The sequence below is a fragment of the Agelaius phoeniceus genome, chromosome 4 (assembly GCF_051311805.1).
Source record: "Agelaius phoeniceus isolate bAgePho1 chromosome 4, bAgePho1.hap1, whole genome shotgun sequence".
Classification (NCBI taxonomy): Eukaryota; Metazoa; Chordata; class Aves; order Passeriformes; family Icteridae; genus Agelaius; species Agelaius phoeniceus.
Window position 1 is genome coordinate 25,042,688 of NC_135268.1, and position 16,455 is coordinate 25,059,142.

Genomic DNA, 16,455 nt, shown 5'->3' on the forward strand with positions numbered 1-16,455 from the left:
TTGTTACAGCAATGTGGCACTAAAGAGATCACCAAAACTCAGGTCACTGCTTAAGGAGCACAGAGGAAAGGTAATGTTTTCTTTTCAAAGTAAGTAATCTGGTTTTGACCTCGAATATCTGGCAGTGGGTGAAAACAATGGGACAAAAATTTCTGGTCAGTCTCAACACTTGGTTTCAACTTTGAGCCTGTCATTCAGTGGCAGTTCTGTAGTGTCTTATCAAGAAAGAAGATTTTTAAATTACAACTGTCTTCCAACTCTCCTAGAATTTTTTTGGCCTGATTTTGATATTATAGACCCTAAAATGGTCTTTGGATACCTTGATTAATTTTCCTCTAAAGGAAAAAAAATAGACTGAAAAAAGGGGACAAAGTCACAAAACCATCTCCTCCTGAAGATGGGCAGCAAGAAAGAAAAGATGTGCCCAGCTTTATGGGAGGTACCAGTCCTCTGAAGGCTGAGCACTGCAATGTTTCCCTTCTGGTTTGTGCCAGCATGGAAGCAGAAGGGCAGGCAAGAAAGGCAAGGGACCACTAAGGGAGCTGACTGGGATGAGATGAGGAACCCACAGTGAAATTCACGATGGAGTAACTTGTTACTAACAAGACAGGCCTCCTCTCGGCTGTAGCCCACCTTCATGGTCGGTGACATGTGGCAGCACCTCCCACCTTGATTTCTGCAGTGGAACCAAAGTCTCACAGCTGATGAGGTGACCTAGAGAAAGGCTGGTGTCCCCACTGAAGGCCTTTCAAAAGGTCCTTAAAGAGGACCAGTGGAAATTCTCCTTGTTGCCATATGAGCAGAGACTGAGAGCTGACAACTTCAGCAGGGAAGAGAGAAAGCCTGGGGGTTTGTCCAGATTTTTTTTTTTTTAACTGAAAACTCTGAATTTACAGAAAAATCCATGTGGAAATGTGGTTGACCCTTCCCATTGCATCTTGCTTTCTCCAGTAAATACCACTCTGTTGTGCCCTGTAAACCCTCTGTAATTCATTAGATATCCATCCAAATGTGATGCAGATGTGCTTAGCTCAGTGTTACACGGCGTGCCAGGGGAAAAGCCACCTAAAACTAGGTGATACTCTAGTCCTTGCAACAGTATTTGTAGTTTAGGGGTTGCCAGAGATCTCTGGCATCCTGAGGCAGGATTCCCTGGTGTTTCAGGCGGGAGGGAGCTGTGCAAGCCCGCAGGCATCGCTAGATGGTGCCGCAGTCCGCAGCTCCAGCGCTGCCCTTGCAGCCTGAAGGAGCGGCAGCTTCGGGCTCGGGCGATGCTCGGGACACCGGGCTGAGCATGAGGAGCCCGGGTTGCTTTTCCAAAGCTGAAAACAAGAATCAACTGCGTTTTTCACAACGTTCCTAGTTAGTGAAACGCTTCTAGGCAAAAATCGTGCCAGAAATATGATCACATTTTCAAGCAGCTGTAAAATTTTATAGATGAAGCAAATGAGCAGCTCTTAGGAAAGGCATAACAGCTGCAGCAGAAGAGGTAAATGACATGTTTATGTGACACTGAAGCCTACGAACCCTCTCTGTCACCCCACTGTGAGGAGTCAGAACGTGGTGCAGAGCACTGATGGTGCTGGTTTCTGTGTGTCCCCAGACACTCTGAAAAGGAAATGCCTCTGGAACCAGAAACAAACACTTTCTCTGAGCAGCATTCTTCCCAGAACATCCAGGAAAACAGAGGCTGTCAAAGCTGTGAGCCAAATGACAACTCAGTTGGTTCTTACCCACTGGGTTTGCTTCCACCTGGTGAGAATTTGGTTGTCAAAAAAAACCAAAAACTTATAAAAAGTCCAGAAAGTCTGGACTTTTTTTTTTCTTTTTTTCCCCCCCTTCCTCCTCCTAAGGAATATTTCAACCTTTGAGCACTTGTCTATGACCGGAACTATGATTTGAAAATGTTGAAAACTGTTGAAATAGCATAACTTCATTGCAATTTCTCTCCCTGTGGACTTGAAATAATTACTGTAAAAAACACAATTTGCCTTTTTGTTGAAGTTGGTTTCCATTAGGGAACCCTCTGATGGATAATTTCCAGCTGGCTCTGGAGGTTAGATTTGTATGCCCTGCTTTCCTTTATCTCTTCCCTTCTGGCCTTTGCTCTCTTCCTTGTGCCTAGTCATTAATGGGTTATTATGCTGCAGATCATGAGCTTGCATTTGCATTGTAGTTTTTATAGCCTTCAAAACCACAATGTGTATTTATTTCAGAAAGTGAACAGATAAAAGCCTTGGTCAATAAGTAATTTCTTTACTCCATTGTGTACTTACCCCCATATTGGTAACAGTAAGACAAAGGAAGAAGTTTTCCAGGAGTCTGCTGGGGCTGGCCAAATGTTTTCACTGGAACACTTTCACAGACACAATGTTCTTCAGTTATTCTAAACCTCCACAACCTTAGCACAAACAGAATTTGGACTTCTAGTGAACATCCAGCAATATGTTTTCATATTTTAAATAATTTTTTGGTTGAACATGAAAGGCAAACAGTGACCATGTTGAGGATTCTGGGGTAGCTCACTGAGACAACCAGTTCCAAAATTTGAAGGTCATCAAGTACCTGTATTACATGAACACTTTAACCATCTGAACTATGTGGCTCAATATTTCATACAGATCAAACTCCAACAGATTTTCCCCTTAGTAGAGGATCTGCCAATAGCAATAATTCCAGTAGGAATTTCAACTGTATTTGTCCTACTTAGTTATAGTGGAAATGAGTGGGTGGAAAAAAACCAAGAAGAAAGGCAGAAGAAGCTCTAGAAATGCTGTACTCATTTCAGACTTTCTCTGTGTGGGTTAATTTCCCAGAGTCTGGAATGGGATGGCACTACTTTGGCCAGCTTAGGTTAGGTATCTTAGGTCAGAGATCTGTTCCCAGCAGGTAGGACCAAAGGTCACTAAAAAGCAATTTTGGAACAGCTGCTGGATGAAAAAATAAAGGAAAACAGGCCTTCCATGAACAGGATGCCCCTGTCTCCCTCGGCCCTGGATAAAATTTTATTTACACACATATGTGCCAGCCATGGCAACGTCAGTGCCTTGACACGTGTTCTGTTCACAGGAACCTTCTCAGGGCACAGTGCAAATTAACCCAGCTCAAAGGTAAAGCTGGAGAGGGGCTGGATGCTCCAATCAGCAGCTGTACAGGAGAAACAAAGCGTTTTGGATTCCCATGCCCATACTCTCCTCCTCCTGAGATTTGAAAGTATCCTTTGGAGAGAAAAAAAGGGAGGTGAAGTACCTGAGAAATAATTTCTGGGTCAGAAGGAGGATATGGTGCTGACACTCATTTTTCCCTAAGGAACAAAACAAAGAGTGGTAATTTTTTTCAAATCTCAGTCCTTTAGAATGCAGACAGAAACTGCTCACATATAAAAACCTGCTCCTTGATTGAGATGTTTCATTAACTGTATGAAATGGGACAAGGAAGAAACACTTGGGAAACCAGTGAATTCAAAGAGATTATTTGAAGGTTATGTGGTAAAATGCTTAGTTTCTTCAACTAATTAGGGCTGCTGGGGAATGTGCAGTTTCTAGGTCACATTAAGTGTAAGAATCTTCCTTCTTTAGCCAATTGAAAAATAAAGCTTGGCTGAACTGTGTTTGCAATGTAGTTTTTTTCCCCGTTGGTTATTTCTCTTCATTTATTCATGCCGTATACTCAGCAACCAAATAAAGTGGAGGGGGCAACCAAAACCACACCAGTTAATTAAAACCTACAGTTCATATTTGTGTCCCTTCTGGAAGATCCCCCAAGTAGTTTTGAACTGTAAAACTTCATATATAGTGCTTAAAATGTTCTTCTTCAGCTGCACCTGATGATGGTGGTGGTTGTTGCTGCTCTGAAAATATGAACAAAAAGTGCAGATGGCCTGATCCTGGGCTCTGTTTATCTTGAGAAGCTTATTGTCTTGGTAGAGGATGTTACTCAATATTTCTAAGTGGGAAGGTTTTGCTTGTGTTTCTTTTCTCCTGCTGCAGTGATACAGTTGATTGTTCCAGTCTCAGGACAGACTCTGTAATCTCAGCAGATCTTGCCATCCTCATCTTACACAACCATCTAGTGCCCCTCTGAGCAACAAATAATCTTCTTTTGAGCTGCTGTCAAGGCTGGCTCAACCATTCACACCTCTCTGCTCCACTGAGTTCCTCTTTACTTATGTATCAGCATCATTTTCTGGTTTTTGCAGGCATGGGGAATAGCCTGCAGACAGAGAAAAGTCTGAGACAAAAATAGTGAGAAAATCCATTCCTTTGTATAAAATGAGGAAACAGTATTTCAGTTGGTTTAGGGGTTTTAATGTCTATGAAAAATATCACTGTTCTTACCTTTGTTCCTTAATCAGGAAATGAGCAGTTTGTTTTTTTTTTTTCCTGACAGTGGAGTCTTTATTGTCAACTGCTTCTGCAGTTTGGCTATAAATTTCTTTTTCTTGAGGAAATTTAAAGTAAAGCTGGCATTTTCACGCTCTGTTTGTGTTTCATGCTGGACTTTAATAAGCAAATGAAAAGAAATTGCTATTTCATAATGAAATGGAAATGTAAGTTCAGCTTGTAAGCGGGCTTTTTTGCATTACCTAAAAACTTTACCGAAGATTGTTTCAAAAATATTACGTCATAGTGTAGTATATGGTAGAGATAATTCATGCTATATAGGTATATATGTGTGCATAAAATATTGTGAAGATCCAAAGTTATGTCTTTGACCACTCTGGCTGGGAACAGAGTTCTATTTTCATGTAACCAGTTCCCAGACAGCATTAAGATAATATCAGGTCTGTTACCTTATGAATGGGACATCTTCACTGATTTCCCTGGCATCTGCACCAGGGAGACAGCATCTAGACCTTCCTGGACCATGACTGATGGAATGTCTCAGAAACTCACAAGATCTGCACCTGGACATGATTACATCTGCTGTGCTCAGGAACTGGCATCACTGTACTACATACAAATACAGCCTCTGCCTGGATGCTCAGACATTTGTCTGAGTCTTGAATTTGTCTTTGTCTGTTCCTGCACATGTATGGAGCCAGCTGTACATGTGAAGAGACACAAAGAAATGTGTGGTCATCCCTGCCTCAGGCAGAACAAACTGGATATGAGCTGGCTGCTGGAAGCACTCGGGGTGAACCACTGGGGACACGCTGTCACTCTGTCAGTCGGATCCTGGTTCACCCAGCGCCTGCACCCGGTGCTGACCCTGTCTTGGCTGTGGTGGTTTTTGGAAATTCTATTTTTTTGTTATCGATCCAATAAATCTTTGTTAAATTTTTCATAAATTTGGCTACCGATTTGATAATTTATAACAATTTTATGTAAAACAAAGGTCTTTGGGCTTTCAACCATGTTTCAGACTACTTAAGTGGAATCAACTCTCAGCCACTGATTTCAGTCTCATTCATTAAATTATTGACACCATTTTTAATTCCAAGCCTTTTATTTAAAATTGAGGCTTTCTACTTCTTCGAAGTACACAATGCTCATTTTCTACAACATCTGATTTTGCAGGAGCAGTACCCCTACCTCAAATATGTCAGGAATGAAGGGTCTATTTACTGTCTATTTCTACAGTTTCTGCAGTGCTGCCTCCTTGTGGCCTGGTGGCAGGAGAGAGAAGTCTCCTTAGGAGCAGCCTGGGATATGATACAGGTTTCCACACTGTCTTCACACTCTTCCAGAACCCAACCCATCTTTTTCTCTGTGCTGTGTCTTGAGTCACCAGTGCAAGACAAGGCCTGTACTTACAAGGGCTGCCCACATTCAGGACCCCTGAGAGCCAACTAACCCGTCAGTGCCACGGAGATCTGGCCAAGATTTAGCTCTGGATTTCTCTGCCCCCACTATTCTCCAGCCTTTTTCTTTTGTGCCACAATGCATGAAAGACAGTTATTCCTTTCAGACCTTTTCCTTTTTCTAATAAAAAGCCTCATTTCCAAGAAGACTGGAGTGCAAATTACCTTCTCTATTCAATTACAAAATCTGATCACTGCCTTTTCTTTTTTCACCACTAATAAAAGCTATTGAAGTAAAGCACCCATCTCTCGTTATGGAAAAACAGGCAGTAAGTCACCTTGAGATTAAAATATATACTGCTACACAATTTTCTGGGGAATATAGAGCAGTAATTGCTTAAGACAATGACAACTGAGACTAGAGGGAACAGTGTATTTTTGTGGAACATTTCCAGGGATAATGAGGGAAATCCTTCACTGATTTAAAGTTCCACGAAGTTGCTTCTCTGGCTGATGTAAATTATCACGTCTTCATTGAGGTCAGTGTCTCAGCTCCTCCAGCTCTCACAACTTGGGATGTTTCCCTAAATATGAACTATGAACCACTCAGTTGAGATGAGCATCACAAGGCAGGTGCATTAGATCAGTAACTGGTGTTCCAGGCTGCCTGCTGGGATGTGCCCTTAGGACAACAAAGAATTTGACACAGCCTTTGGTACCCACTTAATATGTTGCAAAACAGTCAAGCAAAGATGTGCCACATCTTCAGGTTGTCTTGCTACCTGTCATGGCTGAAGCGGCAAATATCAGCTAATTACACTTACACTTTCTGGAAAAAAAAGATAGTGAGGGGGTTGGGGGGGAGTTTAAGAGCAGCAGGGACTTGAATTAACAAAAGCTTTTCTAGTCTTTATGGTTTTGCTGCCATTCTGTTGTGATCAAAGGATTGGTGAAGCAAAGCTGGTCCCAGTGCCGTGCTAGTAAAGTTTGAAGAAAAAACCCCAAGACCTTGCCCCTACAGGTACAAGCTAGAGATTCATGATAATACAAAGCAGAAGCCAAGAATAGGTTAGGGGTAAAGTGTTACAATCAGATAATATCTGAAAACTCAATAGAGCATCCTTCAAAGGTCAGGTTGTCTTATATTTTATGTATCTATGGAAACACTTCAGGGGCAGGAAAGCTCAAAGTAAAGGTTGAATGTTTAACCTCTACCTTCAAAATATTCTATAGGCACCTTACAAAAGCAGACAGAAAATACACACTGGTATTTCTCATGTCATATATGAAGGGAATTTTTTGTTGGTTTTTGATCCATATTCACACATTTTTTGCAGGTGTCTTTAAATATGAGATGTTGCTCTGTTTTGGCAATGTGTGTTCTTCATTGTATTTGTATGTGCAGGAAACTGTTAGCTTTCATACCTTACAGATCAGAAATGGGAATGGCTTTGATAATTCTAGCAGTGTTAGCATGAGCAAAAATTAAAAAAGTTTAGCTTGAAGTCTGAGATCAGCCCCCTAGATTCAAATCCAGCCCTCAAACCTTACTATGCGTTAACCTTGTCACATAATGAATGCCAGAAAAGTGTGAACAATTTTACTTTTCATTCTTCACAATAAATTCAGGCTCCCCAGGGAAGAGTGACAAAGCTCCAAAAGTGTTTGGACAATGCTCTCAGGGCCATGGTGTGATTCTTGGGGCTCCTGTGCAAGACCAGGAGTTAGGCTCAATGATCCTTGTGCATCTCTTGCAACTCAGCATGTTCCACAATTCATGACAAGCTTCCCATAGCAGACTTAAAAACTGAAGAGATCAAGCATGAGATTTAAGGCAGGAATCCACGCTGAATTTCAGTGCAGAAACATATGTAGTCAGAGAGAAACCATGAAAATATTTATGAATATTTAGGCTTACATTTGTTTCCTTGGACTCTGGGGGAAATGGCAGGACATGTTGAGAGACAGAAGAGAATTTTTTTCCATGATAGAGGAGGCAGCACTAAAAGAGATAATTCTGATGGGGACTGTGCCTCAGCTTCTTTTAATATCTGCCCAGCATGATGGTAGAAACCAGTGTCCTGGTTCTGAACACTGGCCCTGACCACCTCTGTAAGTTCAAGATCCATTTGCAGGCCTTCATTTTTTATTTTTCTGGTTTTAGGCTTTTGTGTAGAGTAAAAGGCAGCTTAGGCCAGTCTGAGCTGCCACACACTGCTCCCATGCTGTGGGCCCTCATTCTGAGAGGGCCAGCTGCTCACCCAATGTCTTCCCAAAGTCACATCCACACTCCATTGGCATTAACCCTTAAAGCAGGGTTGGTGACTCCCCCTGACCTGTGTTGTGTGCCCACTCTTTGGAAATAGCTGTCTGATACAATGGACCTTTTCTTTGGGGGGTTTTAGCTGCTAGGATGAGCAGCACAGGTGGAAACATTAGTGCAGGTTATCCTGACCCCATGAAGGGGTCTGTTCTAAACTGAGGGTCTGGTCAAGTTTCTGCTGCTCTTGGGAATGAAAACATCAGTTTCTCCTTGCCCTTTTCCAGTTCAGCTTTCCTTTTCAGGTGTGTGTTCCCAGCCCAGGCAAGAGAGGTCTGTTTTCATTTTGTGTGCAAGGCAGAAATGGCTACAGTGAAAAATACTGGGTCTGGAGAAGAAAACACACACTCTCCTCTACATCTCCATTGCATTCTCAGCCCTGCAAAACTGGGAGTTGGAGTCAATCACGTTTGCAATGCATTTTCTCTTTTTTCTTTCAACAAAAGAGTTTGTGATCTGTATCACAAAGCAGCTTATTTTGTACTGAAGCTAGAATGGGTTAATTTGTTAATGAGTCTTTCTCTCTCCCTACATTTATTAGTATATAGAGGGATATACTCCATTCTCCTTTCATTCTGACTGTGAAGGTGAAATTGAAGTAAGGGTGGTCAGCCTCTCTCCTGCTGGGAGAGTACATTCATTCCTAAACAAGCAAACATTGTAGTTGTATTAAAAGTGTATCCCGAGCTTTTTGGAGATTGTCTGCTACACCAGTGATTTGAGGAGCAAGTGGACCAGAGCTGATGTTAGCATGTCAAGGAGGCTGCCCCATTTTCACAGTGAAAACTATTTAAAGTTCTGTGTTTAATGGCGTGAGACTCCATAGAGCCCGAATTGAATCCTGTTATTCCAGATGTGCATTGTCTCTATAGGAATGCAATTTCACAGTCATCAAACATTTTAAGTTCATCAAGTGCTAATTATAGCAGAGAGCATGACAGCAGAATCTTCAAAGCCCTGTGGACAGAAAAGCCTATTGATCATACAATTGATTTTTATCACTTGCTATTGAGTGGCAGGGCTGCCTGCTGCTGTATAATCTGTTTTTATTTTTTTTTTCTGTTTTTTTTTTTTTTTTTTAATTTTCTTTTGCGTTCTTCTACTAGACTAATGAAATAGTCTAGCTTGCCCTGATGCAGAGCATGGTTTGAGTGGCATATCACCTGGGGTATTGTACTGCATTACTGCAGCTCTCCAAAATTCCTGTCTGTGTTATTTTCTCTTTTAGAGAATGTGCTGCTTTTTCTACACCTTTCTCATGGAGCCATATGTCCAGTGATGATGTCTCTGAGACTGAAATGAGCCAGCCTCTAGCTTCTGATGGGCTGATGTCACTCACTTCAGCTCCATCAGCTTGGTGGGTTTCTGGTGTGAGAGGGGAAAGAGAATTTGGCAGTGTGCTGAGACATAGTCACTCACTGCAGTTTTGGTGTTGCTTGTGGGATTTACTGCATGTGATCTGAGTATTGACTCTCCAGGAGCATCGATCAATCACAGGATCAAGCTACTTTTTCAATAGAATATAAGCTGAGAAATGGTGTTTGCTCTACTGACTGCCACAGAGCTGTCAGCTTTCTGCCAAGCTCCTGGGGGACCGGCAAAAGTGAACAAGGGGTCCTGCCACTCCTGTAAGCTGCTTCCTCTTGTGACTTGCCATGGCTGATCTCTCCCCTCTCACATTCTTTTCCCCACCCTGTCTCTGTTAGCTGCTGCTTGCAATGGAAAGATAAGCACAGATACCTGCAAAGCTGCCAGCTGAGGAGTTGCATGCTCACCGTGAGTTTTGCTGTTAATGAGCCACGCAGCGCAGGTAACAGGCAGCCCCAGAGGATTCATCAGGGGCTGGTGCCAGATACCTGTTGAAAAAATTGGAAAGATTTCCACTGACTTCAGTGAGCTCCGGTTCCATTACTAATTGCACCCCCCTGTGTTTCTCAGGGATTTGAATCCAGGAAGGTGTGTGTGCTGTGCTTGTGCACCCACAGCTCCCTAATGTCCTTTCTGTGCCAGGGCTCTGGAGAAACAGGCTGGATGCCAGCAGCACTTTGGTCTTCTGGGTACATTAGTCACGGACCTCGGGGCCTCAGTTTCCCCAAGGGAAAAGCTGTAGATAATGACAACTGCTTCTTGAAAAAGAAATGCCTGAGGACTTCTCATTTGTTGTATAGAGGAGCTGGTTGTTTCCATGGTCAGTCTGAGTGACTGGAACATGGGAAAGGGAGATGAGCAAGACCTAAATGGGTATGTCTGCTTTCAGGGCAGCCACACCGATGAACCTCTGAGAGCCCACCTGTTGTGGTAGCAAGGATCAGGCCTCTGTTGGGTCAGAAGTGGTTAAGTTTAGCTAAACTGCCTCTTTGATGTGAACAGCCTGGATTTAGGATGAAATCTATGAAAGCTACCAGGATTGACCAAGTATGGCCACATTTTAAATCAAGTGCCAAAAATCAGCTGCATTAGGGAGGAATGTAGAGTACTACTGCAGACCTTTCTGGCAAAGAACATCCTGCATGCATAATCACTCTTTGGTTTAAAGGATGTTTCTGCTAGCTCCTTCTGACAGTTGTTTTCTTTAAGGATTCAGGAGAAAGAAAGAGAAGAAGAAAGGGCATTTAGGATGCAAGGAGACAAAGCCATGTTAAGTCTCATTTACAGAGATGAATTGGGAACAGGTGCTTCACATAACTGAGGGCCACCATTCTGTGAGAGAGCCCTTGAGAGTCAAGAGAAAGGAATTGCAAAAAGCAACAGTATATTCAGAAAGATAACTATAATCAAGCCCTTTCTATATCTATTAAGGGGAAAAGACAACAACCACAAATGCAATGGAGACATTAAAATTGACTTTGTAAAAAGCCATTTTTAATATATTTCTTTGTTTCTTTGAAATAATTTCAAACCCGAAGGCAGGAATAATTGAAGCATTTACAGAATATATCAATAATACCTCATTATCCAGCTTTGCTTCAATCCACTGATTTCAATTTTCTTTTGAACAAGCTGCATTTATCAGAGGACTTAGCATATGAATGGGGAGGGGGGAGAAATGTAAAATGTGTGCTCTAGATTTACATGTCTTAGGATGCCAAATAGCCATCAAAGCTAATTGTTTCTAAAATGCTTTATAAACCTTATCTCATGTGTTGACCCTAATCAGTGCAATTAATTTCATAATGAATTCTTTCTACACACACCCAATCTTATTATTATCCTTAGTCTAAATTAATAACATCATGATAATAATTAGTAGATATGAAATTGTCTCTTCACTGCTTCTCATAGCATGTGGGCTTGATAGAAAAGAGCAATGAGGATGACAATTAGAGTAAAACGTCAGCTGTATTGATTGTTGAGCACCTTAACCCTAGCATCTGCAAAATAGGCTTTATTTAAATCTGAATATCGTTTTATACTCTCCCTCTGTTCCTCCTTCTATTTTATTTCAACGTTTTCCTTTCTGCAAGAGGCAACATCTCCTCCTCAAAGCTCACGACAAAAACATTAAAGTAGAATTTTAGAGCCTGATTCTCAGTGTGCTGATGCCAGATTTTGAAGCAAATGAGCAATGGGAGATTTAGGAGAGCGTCAGCACCTGGAGAACCATCGGTATCCTTCTTGATGTTTCAGTCTTCCAGAAGCCTCAGGGAAGGTGGACAGCTTTCTGTTTTGGACTCTGATTTTATGGCCTTGTTAAGACAAATGGATTTGAAGAGGGTGTTGCTTTCATAGCTCCAGGTCCAATCCTTGCTCTGCCTCACTACTTAACCATGGGATGGGAGTGTGAGAGGGGAGTGGAATTGCCTGTGGTTAGAGGGGCATAAGACAGCCATGAAAAATATCTTTAACCCTTAACCTTAATTGCCTTTACTGAATACATTTCTGTGTTTCAATCAATTAGTGTGTTTCTGGAATAACTCCCCTCCATTCTCTGAAGGCCAAAATCTCTTTCCATGGTCATGGCTGTAAAATGATGCTCCCTGTCGGTCCACAGCCCTGCCTTTAGGCCCAGTGCTGTTACAGCCTTAGAATTTCCACCCTCCTTTATTCAAAGTCACTTTTCCAGCTTCTGCAGTCACAAGAAAACATGGCACACCTGCATTGACAAATTATTGCCTGAAGCCAACAACTTGAAAAGGGACTGAAACAGGACAAGGCAGAAGAAAAATTGCTTCATAATGTTTTATTCATGCACCTGACTGATGATGTATAGGCTACAGCTTTATGATGACTGGAAAAAAAAGAAAGAAATTTGTTGTATCTTTTGGGGTTTTCTTTTTTGTTTGTTTTATGTCCTTTTTTTGTTTTGTTTTGTTTTGTTTTTTTATTTATTTTTAAAAATGGTAATGATGGAGACTGTAGTATATGAAGCACAAAAGGAGAGTGTTCTCTGAAACAGAAGGTATTAAGTCACTTGGGTTCTTCAGTGCAAGAAGAAGAGCTCAAACCTTAGCTTCTCGTTTTGGAAACTGAAGTTAGAAAAGCACATTCCCTAGATGCCATTTCAAAAAGAGGTAGCTAACATTACCACTGCAAAGGGAGGTATTTTGATGTTTGGCAAAGAAAGCCTGTGACAGAATCACATCGCTGACAGTCGAGATGAAGGCACAGCTATCAGGAAATAAAGTCCCTCGTGTGTCTCTTTTTTTTCCCTAAATCAGCTGTGAAGAGCTTTTAAATGATCTTTGTATTTTTGAAACTAGCATCTTGAAGAGCTGCCTCTATCACAAAATCTGCAATTCAGTGTGCAGGCTAAAATGTTCAGCAGAAAATGCCGACTTGATATTCAGACAGAGAATGTTTTTTTGTTATTGGCAGTACTAGTGTGAATTCTAGATCACCAAACCAGATTCACAGTGCTGCACACACAGATAGCAGGAAAAATTCAAAAGCTCTCTGCTGTGCTCATGACAAGGGCGTATCTGAGATGCAATCATCAATCATGACTTGCCTGATGCACCTTTCATCCAAGAGGTGAGGGTCTACCAGCAACAGAGACACAGCACAGATCACAAACTCCAGAGCCTTAGCACTTCTATAGAGCAAGTGGTCACACAGTCCATTCAGTCCATTCAAAATTCACATATTTTGTCCTGGTTATTTTTTTCAGTCTGCAAGAATGAAAATAAGATCATGGGTAGCCCAAAATTTACCTCAGAAGGTCTTAAAGTACTTCATTTTACGAACACCAAGAGAAATGTTTCCTCAATTCTACTTCTCATGCCAAGAATATTTGGCAAATCCTTCTGAAATTTTGCTTTTGTTTTGGAAGGAGAAACAAAGTTAATTTCCTCAGAGTCCACAAACTCCTCCTTGATCTGTGAACAGCAGATTCTTTGGCATCCTCACCTCTTCCCTGTGGCACAGCAACCCAGAGTCCACACCTGCTGGCCATGGCCATACTGGCCCTGTAACAGAAGATGGCAGCAAAACTTACAGTGGTATCCGTGTTTGTAAAGCCAAATTGATTTCAATGTATGTAATATTCAGCCACCAAATATGTTCCCTCCTGTATTTTTTAATAACTCTGCAGTAATTAATAATTCTGCACCTGTGTTGCTTGTACATCTGAATTAGTTTTTCTTATGCTTTTTTTTTTTTACCTATGGCTTTAGTTCAGAACACAGAGTTCACACAAGTGAAATTAATACAACACACAGGGTTCCTTCTGGTTGCTATTGACTGCTGTGTAGCAACCAAAAGTCCTTTAGTTCTAATCAATTTTCCTATCAGGTGAGGTTTGGACATTTTCCAAGGCACATCTTGTATTCTTCAAACAACAGGGACTGATCTTAGCCTACTTTAACTCACTTACTGGCAATAACTCCAGCTTTGGCTCTACTACTTGACTTTTGTGTATCCACAGTGATTTAAGCAGCCTGAAGGTCTGGTGCTCTTGGGACATATTATAAAGAACTCATGTCCTATTAAGGCACTTAAAATCTCTGAAAATTTAACATAATACGACACCAGTGGTTGCTAAAACCAGAGAGATGAAATATTTTTGGGTCCACAGAGATGAAATATTTTGGGGAAATAACCTGTCCACAATCTTGACAGCCCCAGATGTTCTGGTGGTTTAGTGATGCAGCCCATGGAGATGCAGGGGCTGCACTGAGGTGAGCTGCAAATGGAGTGCAAGCTTCTCTCTGAGCCATAGATCAGGTCTGCCACTTGGGATGATCTCAGTCTTTCATCAGGGACCTCCAGACACACGGGACCCCTCAGCAGCAGAGCTGTAGTGAAGCAAAGGGGCTGAGGAGGCGTGACTGGAGCATGTTTTGCCTCAGTTCCACTAGAGAGCAGCTTTGCCACAGCCACAGCTGAGAAAAGCAGCTCAGACCTCGAGTGCCGCACCAAACTCTCTCAGCAAGCCTTTATCCCAAATGCTGCTGTCTCAAGGATGCAGGCCCTGCTACTTGGTTGTGTACAAATCCATATCAATTTTCAAGCAGATCTTATACTAAAGAAGTCCTGCTAAAGGACAGACTTTTTTTTTGTAGTCAAGTCAGAGATTTTGATTATATCACTGAAATCCAAGTACAGCACTCATTGTATTGGACCTAGATAAATGTTCAATGTTTGGCATATGCTTAGCTGTACATGTTTGAATTGACTTGCTACATCAGAATATTCTTTAATACATAATATGAAAGAGGTAGAAATGGGTAAGATATGGTCAGCTTTTGAGACTGCACTGTACAGTAAATTATGTTTACACTTCAACACAGAAGGCACAGCTAAGTTATTCTACAGTGTATCTGTTCAATGAGCTCAGAGAAAATTCCAAAATGAGATTAAAATTTTGAACTTTCTGCAAAGGAAGAAAACAAGTGCTTACATTCTGATACTTCATTAAAGAGATGGTTGCTTTCCAAATACTGAATAATCAATTCATGTAGTGCTTTTGTCATCTGTCAAAAAAACCTTTGCTTTTCCTCCTCCAAACTATTTCAACAGAAGTATCTTTAGCTGCCTGTTTCACTGAAACCCACTGATGGTGCAACTGTACTGTTTAGATTATATTTAAACTTCCCCTCTGAAAAATATATTTTATGACCTAGCCTCCTGTGGCCTGATTCACACCACAGTGGAAGCTGCAGATTCTCCTTCCCTACCTTATGCACCTGGCCCTCCTGCATCCTTTTTATGCAGCACTAAATATTCTGACAAGTTCTAGAGGAGCAGACCTGGACAGACATACTCTGTATAGAAAACTTCTGCAGAAAACTTAGCTGGTACACACAACTGAGACAAATTGGCCAGGAAAACAAAGGGAAAAAAATTATAACTTCACTTGTCTCTCTCAACTGCAGGAATGAATGACTGGTCAAACCACAAAAGATAAATTTAAATTAACCCTGGCTGAAAAGAAACATTAGTTGATTTAAGGTGAGTCATGAGGTCTCAATTCAGTTCATCTAAACCTGTCAGGATATTTAAATAGCTGCAATAAACACTGAAATAACCAGTGTTTTTCAAGTAAAAAAACCCCAAACCTGTAACTTCCATAGAAGCTACAAATGCTGTGCCTTTAACTAGCTCAAAAATATTGTAGCTTACAAATCCAATGGTTATCAATGGTTATGAAAGTGCTTAGGGAAATTGTTTTTCAGCTGCTTCTACTGGGGACCATTAGATTTGTGCTACTATTAACCATACCTATAAAATAATTTTTTCTACAGACACACTTTTAAGAACTGGATATTTTGGGAAAGCATTTGGATTGTCCTCACTTGCATCATTGCCTTCTGATAGATTGTCTTCAGAGCAGTTTGGCCTGCCAGGCACGTGAGAGTCAAAATCCTTTTTGTACCCCCAGTCCCTGCTCTTTTAAAGCTGTGCTTCTTTAGAAGCTCTGCTGTAGAGCCAGGCTTTCAGAGCCAGCTGTCAGCTGCAATAACTGAGCACGGGATGGACTGAGCTCCCTGCTCATGGAGAGCAGAGCAGGGCTTAGCTGGGCACAGCCTGCAACATCCTCAAGCTTCAAAGACCCTTGGACTGGCCCTTCATTTTTCAGGCTCTTCCAAAGAGTTTCCTACATCAGGAATGCTGCCTGTGCTGCTCACACAGTTTTGTTTGCCTCAAGATAGTACCTCTGCTGGTTGTGGCCATTGCTCCCCAGATCCTCCCAGAAAAACCTAGCCTTAAAAACTAGCAGGTGAAGAGAGGAATACCCTGATGTCTTTGCTCAACAGAATATCTGCCAATTGAAACAGAGCACCTGAAAGCAAAAGTAGCTTCTGTAATAAATAGTAGCTTTTGTTATGCCTTCTAACAATGTTTTGCCCTCACCAGGAAAGGACTTGTGACTGTGACATTCATGGTACCCCAGACATATTACTGCTGGGTTTAGTTTGTGTACCTAATTAAAGCTGGAATGTCTCATGGCTCA